The 17,028-nt window shown below is 38.7% G+C and overlaps 1 long non-coding RNA gene across 1 annotated transcript; it reads left to right on the top strand.

The window, feature by feature from the left end:
* Window positions 1-483: 483 nt before the first annotated feature.
* On the top strand, window positions 484-2,478 carry LOC115743274. Its single transcript, XR_007197598.1, has 3 exons — window positions 484-1,152; window positions 1,372-1,693; window positions 2,462-2,478. It is a non-coding gene; the product is annotated as an uncharacterized LOC115743274 (long non-coding RNA).
* Window positions 2,479-17,028: the final 14,550 nt, after the last annotated feature.

Here is a 17,028-nt window from a genome sequence, read left to right as displayed (position 1 = left end):
CAGGGTCGACAAAACTGTGACTGTATTAGCGAATCTACTCCTATGTCTTCAATCGGTGTGCTGTTTGGCTTGTGTTTCTAATATTATAAGTAGTCGTCTTCCACTTTCTGGTGTTCCACATATGAATTGCTGTACAATTATACTTTTGTTTCTGGTTCTGCATCAGTAGCTACATTTAAGTGATTCATGAGTGACCACTTCAGATGGTAAAACGAGTTTAAAAGAAAATCGAAAGATAGCCCAATTTGTCCGTAAATCCTTATAATCATGTCACTGGTTCTGTCTCGCGGCTCGTGAGGCTGCAGTTGTTCTTTAGTTACATTAGATTCAATGGTATGTTACTTAAGATTTTTGACTTTGACTAATTCCATGAGGTGGTACTTTTGAGGTATGAGATTACCTGAATGTATAAGAAATGATGCCGACCTTCAACAGCAGTTGAGCAACGGCACTATGATCTTAATCTTCGTGCTAAAGAAAGAAGGTTGAAGCAGTAGCATTTTGAAAACTGGGTGTTTTCTTTGCTTGCCAACCAATTGAAAAATGTGAATGAGCCATGCATATGAGAACCACCTTCCTATAAATCATGCTCTTCCCATAAAACCCCGATCAAATTGTCTTCTTAGTGGTACACAGACCAGTCATAAACCTCACTTTGAACCACAATGAAGAATTTCGATTCTTGTGCTCCGACCGAAAGAAGGAGCTAGAGGACTTTGACGCCACGATTGGTAAAGTCCTGGAGATCTTTGTTAGGCCGACTGATGAGATAGCAGAAGACGACCTGAACTGCACTCGAAGCGAAGCTCAATGACCAAGTCATTGATCTTAGCCAAATCCAAATAACTGAGAACCGTAAAGAAATCATTGACAGAATCCGTTCCGCTTCGGCTGAGTGGGGATTCTTCCAGCTGAGCAATCACGGGATTGCCTCGAGCCTGATGGATAGCATGTTGAACAGAATCCGGGGGTTCAATGAGGGAGACCTGAGGTGAAGAAGTAGTAATACTCGAGAGGTAGGACTAGGAAGGTCATGTTCAACTCTAACTTTGATCTCTATGTTTCGACATGTGCCAGCTGGAGAGACACCTTGACCATATCCTTGCAGGTCTCGGACGATCTCGACCCAAGTGACAGTCCATCTGCTTGCAGGTATTTTCGTGTACTATTAGAAAACCAATTACTTCGCGACGAAATATTCAAGAACGCATGAAACCAAGCATTTTATTTTTCTTCACCCAAAAATAGTATTCTCGCATTTCCATAAGTTCTGCAGTGAGATCATCAACATCTTCTAGGGAAATAACCTTACAACAGGCACGGTTTATTGATTTCCGACTTCAATTTACTGGTGTTTGGCTGATTAAGCAGAGAAGCAACTGTGGAGTACACAAGGCAAGTGAGAGAGCTTGCCAATTTGCTCTTGGAATTGCTGTCAGAAGCTCTAGGGCTCAACCCACAGCACCTGGTAGAGCTGGAGTGTAGCAAAGGATGCCACTTTGTGTGACACTACTATCCAGAGTGCCCGGAGCCAGAGCTGACTTTAGGAGCTAAAAAGCATAGAGACCCTTCTTTTTTCACCATCCTCTTGCAAGGCCAGATTGGTGGCCTCCAAGTTCTGCAGCAAGACCATTGGTTCTGTGTGCAGCCCATTCCTGGAACCCTTGGCGTTAATGTTGGGGACTTCCTTCAGGTGAGGGTTCCCACGATTCCTCTGCCTCTCGATCTCCTTTATCATGCTAATAGAAAACTAACCTCGGCATCGGCATAATTTGGCAACCTTTGAGACAAGACATTTATTAAATGAGAGAGAGATCCACCAGGGCAAAAATACTATAGATGTAAGATATAGAAGAGGAAGAAATGCTTTCTTTTTTGCCATTTTTTCTTTTCATCTTTGAATTGTTAATGAACCCACCTCATTTGTTGAATCCATGTGATCTACTATTTCTATTAACCCTAAGTTCTATTACAAGGCATCGGACCTATGAATCCATTCCCTGTTTTTTATTTGTGATTCAGTAGGTATTCCTTGAATTTCAAAAGAATACAGAAATAAAATACTCCGTTTCAAATGACGAAATAATAAAAAAATCTTGTTTCCAGATACCTCAATTGAATCGATCAAATTCGAAGCCCTTTTTGATGAATGCTTAAAAGAACTAATTCAAGCAAATAATGAATACTCTATTATTCGGATTTTAAGCAAAATGAACTCCTTTTGTCCGATCACCTCATTGTCCCGCCTCCGAACCACCGTCGTGAGAATCCAATGTTGTATTAGACACCGGTGATATTGAATCTTTAAATAAGTGAAACGTACTCGGCACTCTATTGAAATATGTTATGTTACTTAGTACATCGTGGTCAATTGCATCAAACATTATTCTTGTGTATGGAGAAGAAGTTTAACTTGAATCTGTCAGCTGAATCTCATTGTCTCTCTCTTTTGGGGATGTAGATCATATCAAACAACAGCAGGGTGCCGGCGAACCGAATGGGCCCGCGAGTCTCTGCGGCCTGCTTTGTGACCGGAAGGATAGGCCCATCAGAGAGGGCCTACGGCCCAATCAAGGAGCTCGTCGGAAGAGAGCCTGCCGCTGTACAGGGAGTTCCGGCCCAGTGAGTATTTCTCCTCGTATAACAGGAAGAAGCTCTTTGACAAGTCTGGCCTAGATCAAGAACTGAAGATATAATAGAAAGGGCACCGAAATTAAGAAGCAATTATGCTAGTTAGAGAATTAAATAAAATAGGGTTGATGCTGGTGGTTACTTTTTTTTCAACTTCCATTTGTGGCAACAGTATGACTTTCATTTTATTCGACTAACTACATCAACTCCCTATGACCCCGGCGAGGGTGTTGCCAGCCCTCGCCGGCTAAGGGCCGCCACCCTTATGGCCCCTTCCCTTAAATCTCGACCTCTCTCTTTATCTCTTTTGTCTATTTTTTTAATTATATTTTTGGTATTTTTATCATGTGGCATAAAACTTAACACGACATTCGCGCCACGTATCCGCTGAAGAAAGGAAAATATAAAATGTCTCATAGATTTTCATCCACTCAAATCCGATGGAATTAACAAAAGCACTCTCATTTTATGGACTTTGCAAGTTTTTAAGATTAGAAATGAATGAAGTAAAAGTTTTAAGATTCAAATGCACAGCGAGATAAGGTTTCATGGCTTCTTATATAATTGTCCCTCGTTGTTGCAATTGTCCCTTCAGAAAGGGGCGTTTGTGTGTATTTATCGGGAGTCGAATTTTGCTCGAATTTCGCCATGACAACAAAATCGATCCATAACTATATATATAACTCCCGTTGAGTTTGCCCTCGAAATTCATAAGTCACAACTCGTTTACCTAAGCCTACTTATTAAGCAAACCTGGTAACCATTTTGAAAACAAAAATCCCACACAACGTAAAAGGCTTGGGATAATTTTGTAACATGATGGGCTGAACTTTTCTTGTTAAAGATTACCTCTTGGATTCCACTTTACTTTATCAAAATGCAAAAATTAAAAGTAGACGGACAAAGTCGTGAATCGCAAGGAGGAGGTTTAAGTGCACTCCAAGTGCTAAAATGTGTGCACGACACTCATTTTACTGCTAAAACTTTCAAAACGATCACTTGAGTGTCAAATTTTTTAAAAAAAGATCATTTCGGTGCGAGAACTTTTGAAAAACGGTCATTTTAGTGTCAAAACTTTCAAAACAATTATTTAAGCGCTAAATTTTTTTGAAAACACTCACCGCAATGCCAACTCCGATGAGCCATGTCGGCTCAAATATTAATAATAAAAAATATGCCATATCGGATTTTCGGTGAGCCACATCGGCTCAAATCGGAGTTGGTACTGAAGTGAGCATTTTTTTATAAAAAATTGACACTTAAGTGATCGTTTTGAAAGTTTTGACACTAAAGTGAGCGCCGTACTCAAATTTTAGCATTTATAGTGTACTTTCACCCGAGTAGGATTAGTTGCCTAAGCATTTGGGATAAGTCAATCAACTTAACTCGAAAGAAAACAGCAATGCAATCTTTTCAAGATATGCAAAATTCTAATGTTGATACTTAGAGATGAAGAGAGAATGAAGCTTTCGTGCACTACAAAAAAACACGGATTTAGCCACGAAACTTTTGTGACGGAAAAAATTCGTTGCTAATTTCCGACGAAAATAGCGACAAAATAAATATTCGTCGCTATCCGAGACAAAAATAGCGACGAAACCATTAGTCGCTAATTAGCGACTAATATAGCCACGAACAAAAATACGTTGCCAATTAGCGACGAATATAGCCACGAAAAATAATTTAGTTGCTAATTAGCGACGCATATAGCCGCCAAAAATAATTCGTCACTAATTTGCGACTAAAATAGCCACGAAAAACATTTCTCTGCAATCTCCTTTGCGACGACAATAGGATTCGTCGCTAATTAGCAACGAATATATTTTTTTGTCACAAATTCTTCTCTTAAATTTGGCGACGAAAAGCAACGTTTGTCATCGATTAGCGACGAAAATTTATTTTCGTCGCAAAATTAGCAATTTGAATAAAAATAACAAAGAAAATATTAACATTACCGACGAATAATTAATTTTGTCGCTAATATTAGCGACAAAATTTATTATTCGTCACTAATAGTAGCGATAAACTTTATTATTCGTGGCTAATATGAAAAAAACTAAAAAAAGAAAATGGTCAATTTAGCGACAAAATAGATTTGTCGTCGCTAATACGATACAAAATAAAAATACAATAAAAATAAAAAAATAATTAGCGACGAGCAATCTTTTTGGTCGCTAATTAGCGACGAAAACTAAGTGTCGTCACAAATTTGTAGATATCATTTAGCGACGAACATTTATTTCGTCCCTAATTAGCGACGAATTTCGTTTTTGTCACTAATTTGTTGCAAATTCTCTTCTTAATTATTAGCGACGAGCAATGCTTTTGGTCGCTAATTGGCGATCAAAAAAGAATGTCGTCACAAATTTTGTTTCCATCATTTAGCGATGAAAATTATTTCGTCACTAATTAGCGACGAACATTAGTTTCGTCGCAAAATTAGCGCTATGCATAAAAATAAGGAAGAAAATATTAAAATTAGCAACGAAACAACTTTTTCATCGCTAATTTAGCGATGACCAATTTTGGTCGTCGCAAATATAGCACTTAAATAAAAATAAAAAAGAAAATATTTCAATTTAGCGACGAAATATATTATTCGTCGCTAATATGATATAAAATAAAAATAAAAAAATATTAGCGACGAACATTTTTTTGTCGCTAATTAGTGACGAATATAAATTTCGTCGCTAATTAGCGACCAAAAAAAAATTCGTCGCTAATCAGAGACAAATAACTGTTTTGTCGCAGATTTCGTCACTAATTAATGACGAATCGAAGGTTTCATTGCTATTTAGCGACGAAATTTGTCGTCGCTAACATTGGTCGCTAAAGTCCACCGACACTTTTTCATAAGCAACTTCATGTTTCATCGCTAAATTCCTAGGCCTTTTAAAACCACATTACCTTCTCGCTCCGCACTCCTCTTTCGCCCGCTCTCTTCTCTCTTCTCTTGTGCTTCTGTCTTCTCTCCTTTCTATTCTTATTTATATGTCATGGTAATGATAGAATAATTTGTTGTTTATTTCACCATTTTCTTTTAATAATTTCTAGAAGCTTCATGAATGTTAAATAATTTTTCTTTTTTTTTTTTAGGTTTTCGTCCATTTGAAGGCCTCGGAATCCAAGTGAATCTTGCAATTTCTAGCAAATTGACGACGTTCTCCTACAAAAAATTCAATCAGATATTTGGGTAAGTGTTCTCGACGTTGTAACTTTTTTTTTTGTTCAATTTGAAAGTAAAGTTGAGCTGATAGATTGAAATAAGTTACGGTGTCCATGTAAAAAGTGTAGTAATGCAAAATTAGCGACGGTGTTTGTGACATTTTTCCGGCAAATTGTTCATGTAGGTCGCAGTGAATTTCGTAGGTAGTTGCCGAGGAAATTGATTCCGTCGAAATTAGCGACAAACATGTTGTTTGTCGCTAATTGGCGACGGAAACCTTATGTTCGTCGCTAAATGGCGATACAATTAATTTTCCATCGCTAATGAGCGACGAAATAAAGGTTTGTCACAAAATTAGCAGTGATTTTATAGTATTGTCACTAAATTAGTTACAAAAAATTTCGTTGCTAAATTCTTGTCTTATGGTAGTCATAGAATAAATTGTTGTTTATTTCACCATTTTCTTCTATCAATTGCCATAAGCTTCATGAATCTTAAGTAATTTTTCTTTTTCTTTTTTTATTTAGGTACGTGTCCATTTGAAGGTCTCGCAATCCAAGTGAACGTTGCAATTATCATCGGGTTGATTGCTTTCTACTATAAAGATTTCAGTCAAATACTTGAGTAAGTCTTGTTGACATGGTTTTTTTTTTTTTTTCATTTTTTTCGATTTCAAAGTAATTGTTTCGCCACAAACAGAATTTTAATTTTTATGATTTCGTGGTTTTAATTAACAATATTAAATAGTAGATATGGTATTTTTAATATTTTATGAGATTTTTTAATATTTATACAGACACAATGCAAAGAGACAGGGCTTGGATGTATAATAAGAACTTACCCGGACGTCGAGGATTGACCGATGAGTTTCAGATTGGGTTGGAACAGTTTTTGGACTTTGCTAATAGTAAATTTGAGTTCATGGATGGAAATAAGTTAAGGTGTCCATGTAAAAAGTGCAGTAATAGTAAATTTCATGTGGGTGACAAAGTTAGAGAACATCTTTATTGATTTAGGTTCACTCCGAACTATTATAATTGGACTTATCATGGTGAATCATTTATATCCGATGAAGAATATCGAAGAAGTGACCAATTTTCGGTTAGGGAAGAATGTACCTATTATAACCAATTGAACCCATATCGGGAGATGGTGATTGATGCAGCTGGTCAGAATTTTATTTTCAGAATCGAACCATGCGAGTATTGATTTTGCTCATACATTTGAACAAGTGGATGCTGTTGACACTCGATTTTTGATCGGTTTTTCTTTTAAAAAATCTTTAAAAATCCATAAAAATTCATAAAATCGAAAAATCAATTTTGGAAGCCTTGGCCAAGCTTAAGGATCCATTTTTGAACAAAAAATATTTTTTTGATATTTTTCACATTTTTTAGTATTTTCCGTATATTAGAAAAATACCCAAAATTCACAAAAAATAGCATTTTCGGCCTAAAAAATATGGGAAAATATCCAATATTTTCCTTTAATTCCCTCTGCATTTTTGCCATTTAAAAATTGAAAAATTCAACTTGGGGTCACATGAGTCTTTGCAAATGTGGACCTAAATTGAGCAAAAAAAATCATTTGGGGTCTTTCTATTGTTTTTCTTACTTTGAGTCAGTTACGACATTTGATTCCTACACCTTTAATTGCATTTTAGTCCAATCAATTTCAATTTTTGAGCAGATTACAAATTGTGCTTCTTTGCATTTTCGATTTAGTCCCCGGTTTTTAATCATGGTCAAATTAAACATTTTAAAAGAGAACCCATGCACATGTGAACCTTGACCCATAGGTTTTTCAGCATTCTAAACACATTGGTGAGAACTAGTGATTAAGGGCCCTAATTAATCAAATTTTCACATGGGTCAAATTAATGTTGCAAGAAAAAGGAGGTTGACTTGGTCAACTTGGTTGACCAAGTCAACCTAACAAGGACAGCAGCATTTTCCCTCAGTCCCCAGACGTCCATGAACAGGGTCTTCAACGCAGGAACGCCAGAACTTGTCCTCGTTCAGTTTGTTCGCGCACACAATTCAAGAACGGAAGCTCGCCTGAGTTCAAGATTTTTTTAACCAAATTGGTCACTAGAGGGAACTCTCCGCGCAACCTCCAGCTAGGATAACAAACTCGGGGCCAAAATTTTCCGTTACGAGAGATTTAACTGTAATCTGTTCATGAGAAACGGGGAGGTCTTCGCTCGGTAAAAAAAAAAGGAATAAGAAGATGAGAAAGAAGAAAGAGGAGAAGAGAACTTCAAGGAGGGGGAGATTAGAAGGGGAGGGTGAACGAGAGAGAGAGCGGAAAAAGCGAGAGAGAGTAAACTTTTTTGCAGGCGTCGGCCATTGAAGTCGTGAGCTTCTGAGGGCTCGTCGGAGCGATCCAGGCGAAACCGATCCTTGCTGATCGGACCGAGAGCTTCCTGAGAGCCTGAGGAGCAGCCCTAACCCCGCGGCGGAGCTCCATAAGCCCGGAACAGGTGAGTCACGCTCCCGAGCTATACCTCGGCCTTTAATGGCATCTTGAGCTCCACTGGTTCATTTTACGAGCTATCGATCTAGAATCACTCCCCGTGCATCACTAACCATTTCTGCATTTGTTTTGTGCGTTTTCATTGTCTGAATCGCCGAGTTGACCCCCAACCTCCTCCGACCGATCTTGAACTCGCGAGCTCGGTTTAGACCGAATCGAACCATTGCAGGCATCAGGTAAGTTTTCTCCAACTATGCAGATGCAGTTTGATAGCTTAAGATGTTTGTGCGACGTTAGAAGAGACTAGGGCGGGTAGTCGCCGGAGCTCGGTTTCTTCGGAAGTTGTAGATTCAGGAAATGTTGTTCTGCTGTGAAGAGGCTGAGATATGTTGTAGAGGAAGCCAAATGGAGTCTATTGGAGTTGGTTTCGTGCGATTTGGACGTCGGACGGCCAAGATATGGCCATCCGACGAGGCGTCGGCGAGGGTCCGCCGGCACCGATCATCTTCTCCGGTCGAGCGTTGACTGGTCAACGCATACGTGGCGATGACGTGGCGGCCACGTGGCAGCCACGTCAGCCGTGGTTTTAACAGAAATAACAAAAAAAACAAAATTGATCCGACGGTGGTGCTTGTGCCACGTGTCTCAATCTTAGATTTTTCGGATAAAAAATGATTTTTCAAAATATTCTGATTTTTCAAAAATAAAAAAATATTTGGTGATCGCGCGGCCCAGGTTTGGCCGCGTGTCACAACTCTGATCGTTGGATCATTCTTAAAAAAAAAACGAATAAAGGAAAAATCATTTTTGGAATAAAAAAATACATTTGATCGGACGGTTGTGGACTAGCCACGTCGTTTGATCCTGACCGCAGATCTGATCTCTAGATCTGAGGGCCGTGGATTGGCCACGTGTTCCTTTCTTGACCTTAGATTCTTCCCTGATCAAAGGGTCGAGATTTCGCCACGTGGCGAGTCCTGAGCTATAGATTTTAACTTCCGATCGGAGGGTCCAGAGATCGCCACGTGGCGCAATCTGAGACACACATCTCTTTTTAGGCGGGAATTTTCGAAAATTCGAACGAAATTCCAAAATCGGCGTCGTTTTGGCCGAGGCCGATCCGGATCCACGTGGGCCGGGCCGGCCGCTCTTGAGTCATGGGCCGGGTCACCCGATCCGGCCCGGAAAATATTTTTCTTTAAAAAAAAATTCGAAAAAATGATTTTTAAAATCCAAAAAAAATTGGAAAAATCATAGAAAATCCAAAAAAAAAATTAGGAAAAATTGTAGAAAATTCCTAAAAAATTCTAGAAATTCTCAAAAATTGAGGAATGGCCACAGTCAACTGGCCAATCCTATTTTTGAGATTTCTTTTCCCGATATTTCCAAAAATGACAATTTTACCCTTTAGAGGGTAATTTGTCCCCAAAAATTTCATAAAAAATTTCAGAAAATTCTAAAAAATGTCGGAAATTAGGAAATGGGTCAGTTTAGGTGGCCAATCCTATTTTCAACATTTCTCACTTCGAATCTCTTCCGAAATGACGGTTTTGCCCTTTTTGGCAAATCGACTTCAAATTTTCTCAAAATTACGATTTTTGCCCCTCATGGGCAAATCACTTCCAAATCACTCCCGATCTCTTCTTAAGCTTTGAATGTCTCTTCCCTAAGCTGATAGAGCTATACTAGGAATGCCACGTTGATTTGATGCGATTTATCCGCACGTTATGGATTCCTTGATTTGCGCATTTACTTTGATTGATTGTGATTTCTAAGATAATCATTCCCATTTGCATGAACTCCTAGATTTAGGATCCGTACTCCACTCATCCGCATGAAATCCGAAATTAGAAAAATTCAATCAACTTAGGTACCGAAAGGGGCGTCAACTCGATAGTTGGCGTAACTAAGTCCCCGATCTCACTTCTACGGTTTTCGCAGAATCGAATAGAAACTCCCGACTATTCGATAGGGTTTCCAATCGTACCTTCCACGAAACGATTGATGGCGACTCCAAAGCATGCACACGTAGCACATGCCACTAGACCACACCGAGGTCGACTACGATATCATCCGTTGCGATTTGGGTAATGGGCCTTGGGAGGGGCCCGCGTCCAAAGGTTCACACGCAACCGGGCCGGAAGAGTGACCCATTAATCCCACGATCTCCCTCTGATCCGACGAGATCGAGGGTCGCGACAGGTACTAGTTATGCACCACAATTGGAAGGGGCGGGAGTAATAGGTTTTGATGAGAATGTGGATAATGAAACTTCTACATCTAATCGGTTATGGGAAGTGTTGAAAGCAGCAGATGAACCTTTATGGGCAGGTTGTGACAACCACACTAAGTTATCAGTGACAGCAAGACTGTTAAATATCAAGACAAAGCATAATGTGTCCGAAAATTGTTTCAACTCATTTGTTGACGTAATGCATGAAGCAATGCCTCGCGATAACATCATGCCAAATGATTTTTACGACATGAAAAAGCTAGTGGAAAACTTAGGTCTTCCAGTTGTAAGGATTGATGTATGTGGTAGGGGTTGTATGTTATATTGGAAGAATGATGAAAATGCAGAATTTTGCAAATTTTGCAGCCAACCCGGATACAAGATTAGCGGGAGGTAGGGTCATAATCAGAAGCGTAGACCATGCAAGCAATTGTTTTATCCGCCCTTAATCCCCAGATTGCAAAAGCTTTATGCTTCTCAAGCTACTTCTGAACACATGACTTGTCATGCAAATCATGAAATAGAAGAGGGCCTAATGTGTCATCCTTCGGATGTAGAAGCATGGAAACATTTTGATAGAACATACCCCGAGTTTGCAATGGAGCCTCGAAACATCGGGTTAGGTCTTTGTGCTGATGGATTTGCCCCATTTGGGAAATCAGGAAAAAGTTATTCATGTTGGCCAGTTATCTTAACTCCGTATAATCTTCCACCTGGTATGTGCATGAAGACACCTTATATGTTTTTAACATTGATCGTGCCCGGCCCGCAAAATCCAAAAAAGTTGATAGATGTTTATATGCAACCATTGATTGCGGAGTTACGACGATTATGGGATGAAGGTGTTCTTACGAATGATGTTTCTACCAATCAAACATTTGTAATGAAGGCTGCTCTTCTTTGGACGATAAACGACTTTCCAACTTATGGAATGTTATCCGGATGGAGTACGACTAGGATATTAGGATGTCCGATATGTATGGAGAGATCAAAGTCATTCAGATTAAAACATGGTAAGAAGGCCAGCTATTTTGATCATCACAGACAATTTTTGCCGATAAATCATACATTCGGAAGGAATAAAAAAGAGTTAATTAAGAATAGGATTGAAAGAACACCCCCACCATGGAGGTTGACCGGTGATCAAATTTGGGAGCGAGTGCATCACTTTCCCACTGTTGTTGAAAACCCGCATAGCATGACTAATGCGTACGGAAGCACACACAAGTGGACTAAACGCAGTATATTTTGGGATCTACCATATTGGAAGACTCATCTTATTCATCATAATCTCGACGTCATGCACATAGACCCGAATGTTTTCGACAATGTCATAAATACTGTGATGGATGTCACTGGAAAAACAAAAGATAACTTGAATGCAATAAAAGATATGAGAGTTATTTGCGATCGACCATCACTAGATGTAGATGCAAGTAGCGGGGGACCAAAACAAAAAGCGGTTTACACATTGGACGGGGAGCAGAGACGGGTTGTTTGTCAATGGTTGAAATCAGTGCGATTTCTTGATGGATACGCTTCAAACATCGGGAGATGTGTTGATTTGAATGAATGCAAGTTAACAGATTTGAAGAGCCATGATTGTCACGTATTTATGGAAAGACTAATTCCAATAGCTTTGAAGGAACTTCTACCAAACTTTGTATGGGGCGCCATCACAGAGTTAAGTAATTTCCTTCATGATATTTGCTCAACAATGTTAAAAGTATCACACATTGAGAAACTAGAGAGAGATATTCCAATCATTCTTTGCAACTTAGAAAGGATATTTCCTCTATCGTTCTTTGATTCAATGGAGCATCTCTTAGTTCACTTGCCTTATGAGGCCAAAGTTGCGGTCCCTGTCCAATTTATTTGGATGTATCCATTTGAGAGGTAAAATATTTTTTACATAAATGTGAATTACTTTATTACTTATAATGTTCTAGTAAACTTCTTCCTATTGTAACTAGGTTCCTATATCACTTGAAGAAAAAAGTGAAGAACAAGGCATGTGTTGAAGCTTCAATTTGTAATGCATATATTATGGAAGAAGTGACAACATTTGCATCATACTATTTTGAGCCGTACGTGCGGTGCAAGAGGCGGAGAGCAGGAAGAAATGATGAGGGCCCCATTGATCTAAACTGCAAATCATTCTCTATTTTCAATTATGTTGATTGACCAAATGGCGCATGTAAGTTTCGTTACTTAACAGATGAAGAATGGCGGGCGGCCCATACATATGTTCTCCTGAACTGTCCAGAAGTAGAGCCATACTTCCAAGAAATATACTTTTGGAAATATATTTATTGTGTGTCAAACATTTTCTAATATATAAAAGGTATTTGTAGGATTTTTCAAACTTCAATGTATGGACTACCACCAAATGAATTTGACCGTTTGTGCGATGAAGAATTTGCAGCATGGTTTGAAACACATGTAAGTTGCTTATGGACGAAAAACAAGTTATTAATATTTTATAAATCATTAATTAAAAAAATATTATTGACTTTGCGTGTGCGACTTTAGGTTCACAATAATCATGACGAAGGCGGAGAGCAATGATTGCTATATCATCTGTCATGGGGTCCACAATCAAGGGTACGAACTTGGCCATCATATTTCATAAACGGGTATAATTTTCATACTCGATAGTACGGAATGGGAAAGGCTACAATGAATAGTGGTGTGTGTGTTCGGTCATCTAATGGAAGCGATGCAAAAGATGATTTTTATGATTTGTTGGATGAAATCATATAGATAGAGTACCCTGGACCATTAATGCGGGTTGTGTTATTTAAGTGCATATGGTTCGACCCTGTGAAAGGAATGAAGGTGCATACGAAGTTTAATTTGGTTGAAGTAAATCACAAGAAAAAGTATATGAAATATGAACCATTTGTTTTGGCGCAACAAGCAATTCAAGTATATTATGCATCATATCCTAGTTTGAAACGTGACAAAGCTGATTGGTGGGGTGTATGTAAAACAAAAGCTCGAAGAAAAATCAAGAAACTCCGGAAGGATACGGCTTATCAACAAGATGAAGTTTGTAACATGGTTCAAAGCGAGGAATATAACATTCCGACTTTACGAGATCCATGTGGAGTAGTGATAGATGTGGATCCAAACTGAAATTCGTGAATCAAATGAAGAAGGTGTTGAAGAATCGATTTTGAGACGAGAAGATGAAGATGACAATGAAGATGAAGATCAAGTCGATGACGAATGTGAAGACGAAGATGATGAGGAAGATGAAGATTAGGATTTTATACCTTTTTACTAATTATGTGTAATTATTATTATTATTGCGACGTATGTTATTGTTGTTGACATAATTACTATTGTTATTTTCATAATTATTGTTATTATTAATGTAATAGGACGTCCGAAAAGTTTCGTTATTATTGTCGTTGTAGATTATTATATGGCCAGGTATGTTTTTATATTTCATTTTTTATTTTTCGGAAAAAGTTCGTCGCTAATTAGAATTTTCATCACTAAATCCGTCGCTAAATTCGTCGCTAAATCCGTCGCTAAATAAGCTGTCGCTAAATCGTTGCTAAACAATCCGTCGCTAAATTCATCGCTAAATAATCCGTCGCTAATTAGCAACGGAAAAAGTTTGTTGGTAAAATTGTCGCTAATTTAGCGACAAAATATATTATTCGTCCCTAAATTAGCGATGAATAATATATTCGTCCCTAAATTAGTGACGAATAATATATTCGTCCCTAATTTAGCGACAAAATTTAATATTCGTCGATAATACTACAAAAATTAAAATGAAGAATAATTAGTGACGAATTTATCCATGTCGTCGCTAATCTTCTACCGATCCATTTGCCACGAATGAGTTTTTTTGTGGCAAATTCGATTCTGAAAATTTAGCGACGAAAGGTTTCGTTTGTCGCCAATTAACAACGAGCGGTAATTTCGTCGCAAAATTAGAACTAAATTATTTAATTTAGCGACGAATGACTCTGTTCGTGGCTAATATGATATAAATAAAAATTAAAAAAACATTCAGCGACTAATTTGTCATTTTTGTGGCTAACCTACTAATAAGCAATTAGCAACGAACTACTTTTTTCGTCGCAATTTTTTTTTTCAAATTTAGTGACGAAGAGTTTATGTTGTTGCTAATTAATGAAGAACGTTGATTTCGTCGGAAAATAGTAGCGATGTAGCGACAAATTATGGTTTTCGTCGCTAATATGGGAGAAATGTAATTAAAAAATTATTCAATTTAGCTATGAAGAACTATGTGCGTCGCTAAGTTAGCGACGATATATATTTTTCGTCGCTACGTGTTTTAAATATAAATGAAAAAATATTCAATTTAGCGACGAATATATTTTTTCGTGGCTAATATGATATAATAATAATGAAAAAAAAATCAGTGACTAATTTGTTAGTTTTGTCACTAAGCTACTATTGAGCAATTAGCAACGAACTACTTGTTTTGTTGCAAATTCTATTCTTCAAATTTAGCGACACAAAGTATATGTCGTCAGAAAATAGGTACGATTTAGAGACGAATTATTATTTTTTGTCGCTAACGTCCTTTTGTGCAAATTTTTTTAAGTCCCGCGGGTAGCCCAATAATGGCATCTCTCCACTCTTGATTTTTGGCTACAGAACACCCTTCCTCTCTCTCCTCTTCTCATTCACCCCCCGCACGGACAGAACACACCCATTCCTCATCACGAGTTCCCCCAACTCGATCGGGATCCGTTCTGTCCTCCATCCGGGCGAGCGACCGACGTGCGACGGCGATGGTCGGCTGACCTTCAACCTTGCCCTTCCAATTTCACTTCTCGGCTTCCTTGCCTGAAAGTCATCTGACGCCCCCCCTCGCCCTGGATCCGCGACGCCCCCGAGGAAGAAGGAACGAACTCCGGCTCGGCGTCGAGTAGCCTTTTCTCACCCGAGCTCTTGGTGACATTTAAGGCAAGTTATTTTTATAGGTCGCTGCGTTGGTGCTGTGGTGTTGTTCTTCTTGCTTGTGGATTTAGATCCAACCCTCGTTTGGTCGGGTTAGTCCTTCGTGCTTGTTTGTTTGCTTGTTTATAGCATTGCGGTTTTCGTAGATCTGGTTTTTCTCTGGATTTGACTTGTTGGCTCAAGAATGCCCACGAGATCTCCATCCTCCGTGACGCCTCTCCTCCACCGAGGGCAAGCTCTTGATTCCTGGTAACGTCCCCCGCTCCATCACCATTCCTTCGTTCATCCAGGGTCGTCCGTTCTTGGACACGTGTTGACCGCTTTGAGTATTGTCTCGCCTTCGTGGTTTTAGTGGGTTGTAGTTCTACTTCGATTCTTGATGGGTTAGTCCTTCGTGCTTGTTTGTTTGTTTGTTTATAGCATTGCGGTTTTTGTAGATCTGGTTTTTCTCTGGATTTGACTTGTTGGCTCAAACTTAAGGAACGAACTCCGGCCTGGCGTCGAGTACCCTTTTCTCGCTTGAGCTCTTGGTGACATTTAAGGCAAGTTATTTTTATGGGTCGCTGCGTTGGTGCTATGGTGTTGTTCTTCTCGTTTGTAGATTTAGATCCGACCCTCGTTTGGTTGGGTTAGTCCTTCGTGCTTGTTTGTATATTTGTTTACAGCATTGCGGTTTTTGTAGATATGGTTTTTCTCTGGATTTGACTTGTTGGCTCAAACTTAAGGAAATTTATGAGTGAATGCTCCAATTTTTCTTGCCGATGGTGTTTAAAAAACCACTGTCTAGAGTGTTTAAAAAAAAATGGAGGTCACTATCTTCATGATTGATCATAGAGGAACTTTTGAATGAGTCTATCAAGCTCATGCTCGTATTTTTGTTTTAATCTTTTCGATGGTTCTAGATTAGAGAATGTGTTTGATTTCCTGGAAAACCATTACAACCCAATGACCTTAGCTTAGGAAGGGTAAAATTTGGGGGAAAGAGAAGACTACATGTCATCCGGTATTGCATTCGGACATTTTCCTACTGAATATCTTCTAATAAATGGAGAAAACCCAACCCATTTCTCTCTTTAAAGATGATATACTAGGGCAAAAGTAGGGGTGAGCATGGTTCCAGGGTAGAACCGGAACCTGTAGGATCCGGTCCGGTTCCAGGTTTCAAGGTATGTAGGGTAGGTTCCAGGTTCCAAAAATTTAGGAACCTGTTCTAATGGGTAGGTTCCAGGTTCCACTACTTGGAACCCGGAACCTGGACTCTAGATTTTAAAATAATTTTTTATATTTTTCTTAGTATATATTTTTGCATGATCCTACAATGTTCTATGGCGCCCGATGATGAATATATAATCTAGAGCCAAACAAAATTTTAGGTTTCAGATTCCAAAAAATGATAAACATGTTCTAATGTATTGGTTTCAAGTTCTAAATGTAATTTGTACGGAACCTAAAACCACTTACATCTACTTTCTCTTAGATGTTGTAGCGTTCATTCTTATTTTGCTTAACTAAAAATGAAAAAATAAAAGAAATTGATAGGTTCTCGGGTACCCTAGAACCGACCCTAGAACCT

This window comes from Rhodamnia argentea, chromosome 1, assembly GCF_020921035.1.
Source record: "Rhodamnia argentea isolate NSW1041297 chromosome 1, ASM2092103v1, whole genome shotgun sequence".
Taxonomy (NCBI): domain Eukaryota; kingdom Viridiplantae; phylum Streptophyta; class Magnoliopsida; order Myrtales; family Myrtaceae; genus Rhodamnia; species Rhodamnia argentea.
Note: the sequence above shows the minus strand (reverse complement) of the source record. Positions and strands in the feature narration are given on the sequence as shown.